The sequence below is a fragment of the Lygodium microphyllum genome, chromosome 14 (genome assembly GCF_053477565.2).
Source record: "Lygodium microphyllum isolate KBCC chromosome 14, Lygodium_microphyllum_v1.1.10, whole genome shotgun sequence".
Lineage (NCBI taxonomy): Eukaryota > Viridiplantae > Streptophyta > Polypodiopsida > Schizaeales > Lygodiaceae > Lygodium > Lygodium microphyllum.
The window spans coordinates 8,235,157-8,237,828 of NC_141148.1; positions in this window are offsets into that span (position 1 = coordinate 8,235,157).

A 2,672-nucleotide genomic window follows, 5' to 3' on the forward strand; every position below is an offset into this window, starting at 1 on the left:
TCTGTCTCTGTTTTGTTCTGTACTGTAGTTGTTCTGGTACTGTTCTGTAGACTGTTATGTATGCTTCTGTAAGTGTTCTGTGGAATGTATGTGTGACTTTGGGAAAGTTTTCTAGCCTTGGAAAGAGGTGAATACAAGTGCAAAAGAGCTGAAGGAAGTGGAAGAAATAGCTGCTGAAGACTCAAGAGAAGACTAGAGTGAAGTGACAGTAGTGAGCTGTGAAGAGACACTGTAATGGCTCTGGTGACCCTTCATATCAGACATACCTCTTGGGAGGGGTATCCACGACCGAAGAGTGATTATTGAGAGTAATTTTTGAGAGATTGTAGTGAGGATATGATGTATGATTGATAGAGTGAGATATAGAGAGTCAGAGATAGCCAATTCTACTGAAACAGAGTGATTGTATATGAGAGATTGAGAGAAAAGACTATGAAGATATTGAAGATGAATACTATGTGATGTATTTCCATTCAAAGATGGTGTATTCCTTTGCTTTCTTTGTTCTATTGATGGATTTTGTGAAGATGTTGAAGAATATGGTTGATTCTATTAAAACCGTGGGAGATCTACATGATGCTGCATGAAGATTTGTTGTGCCTGGTGTTCTTTTCTTCATTGTGATAATATGAAACATGATAAACAAGCTTGTTGATGTTACAAGATAGATTTTCTTGCAAGAGAATTCCCTTTTCCTTGGTGTTCCTCTTGGGGCTCCATATATATATATATATACATATATACATATATATACTATACATATATAGTTAGTTAGTTAGTTAGTTAGTTAGTTATATAGATATTATTAGTAATATATATAGATATAGTTGGTATATAGTTAGTTAATAATAGTTAATACAATTAAGTTAGTATAGATATTAACTTAGTATTATATATATATATATATATATATATATATATAATACATATATATAATTGGTATAATATATAGTTAGTTAATATATTAGATATCATATAGTGAGTTAGTTAACTAATCTAATTTTTTATTAGAGTAGTAATTTTTTAGGTTGTTTCAATTTTTTGTTTGATTTTATTTACGGTTGGTTTGATTTTGTTGTTTTGGTTTAGTGAGATAGTTAGATCGATGATTGATGATTGATTAGTATAAGTTAGTGTAGATATTAACTTACTTAGTTAGTATAATACTAAAATGTTTTGATGACACATATATATATATATATATATATATATATATATATATATATATATATATATATATATATATATATATAGTTAGTTAGTTAGTTAGTTAGTTATATGTATAGTTAGTTTAATTTAATTGGTTAGTTAACTTTAGTTAATTAACTAATCTAATTTTTTATTAGAGTAATAAGTTTTTTGTTTAATTTTATTTGTTGTTGGTTTAATGTTTTGTTTTAGTTAACTTTAAATAGTTTGATTAGATTAGTAAGTTTTTTATATTATTTCAATTTTTTGTTTACTTTTATTTACGGTTCATTTAAATTTAGTGAGATAGTTTATTATTGATCGATGGATGATTGTGTGTTATGGGTTAGTTATGGGGGAGAGAGAGAGAGAGAGAGAGAGAGAGAGAGAGGTGGTAGGTTGGTTTGCTTGGTATGGTTTAATTTATTGGTGTTTTGGTTTGTTTGGTGCAGTTTGTTTGCGAGGATTGGTCGTCTGGCCAATTTTTTGCGACTATTATTAAGGTTGGCGATCTCTCTCTCTCTCTCTCTCTCTCTCTCTCTCTCTCTCTCTCTCTCTCTCTCTCTCTCTCTCTCTCTCTCTCTCTCTCTCTCTCTCTCTCTCTCTCGGGTTGTAATGTTGTTTTTGCTGTATTTATTGGTTTATTTGTTGTTGTTATTGGTTTGGTGAGTAGGTTGGTTAGTTATTAGTTGGTTGGTCTGTTGTTGGTTTAGTGAGTAGGTTGGTTAGTTGGTAGGTTGGTTAGTTCTTGGTTGGTTGGTTTTGTGATGTTAGATTGTGTTTGTGTTAGTTGGGTGGTTAGGTCAGTAGGTTTTGTCTTATTTATTGTGAGTTAGTAAGTTTTTGTAAGTTTTTCTTCTTCTTTTCTTTCTTTTTTTGTCTCTCTCCTCTTTTTCTTCTTCTTCTCCCTCTCTCTCTCTCTCTCTCTCTCTCTCTCTTAGTTGGTTAGCTATTAGTAGTTGGACACACGAAGAGAGATATGATATTAGTTGGTTGGTTTTATGATGTTAATTTGTATTTGTGTTAGTTTATGATGTTAAGTTGGTTGTTTCGCTGTATTTATTGGTTTATTTGTTGTTGTTATTGGTTTGGTGAGTAGGTTGGTTAGTTCTTGGTTGGTTGGTTTGTGATGTTAGATTGTGTTTGTGTTAGTTGGGTGGTTAGGTTAGTAGGTTTTGTCTTATTTATTGTGAGTTAGTAAGTTATTGTAAGTTTTTCTTCTTCTTTTCTTTCTCTTTTTGTTTCTCTCCTCTTTTTCTTCTTCTTCTCCCTCTCTCCCTTCTCTCTCTCTCTCTCTCTCTCTCTCTCTCTCTCTCTCTCTCTCTCTCTCTCTCTCTCTCTCTCTCTCTCTCTCTCTCTCTCTCTCTCTCTCTCTCTCTCTCTCTCTCTCTCTCTCTCTCTCTCAGTGGGTTAGCTATTAGTAGTTGGACACATGAAGAGAGATATGACATTAGTTGGTTGGTTTTATGACGTTAGTTTGTATT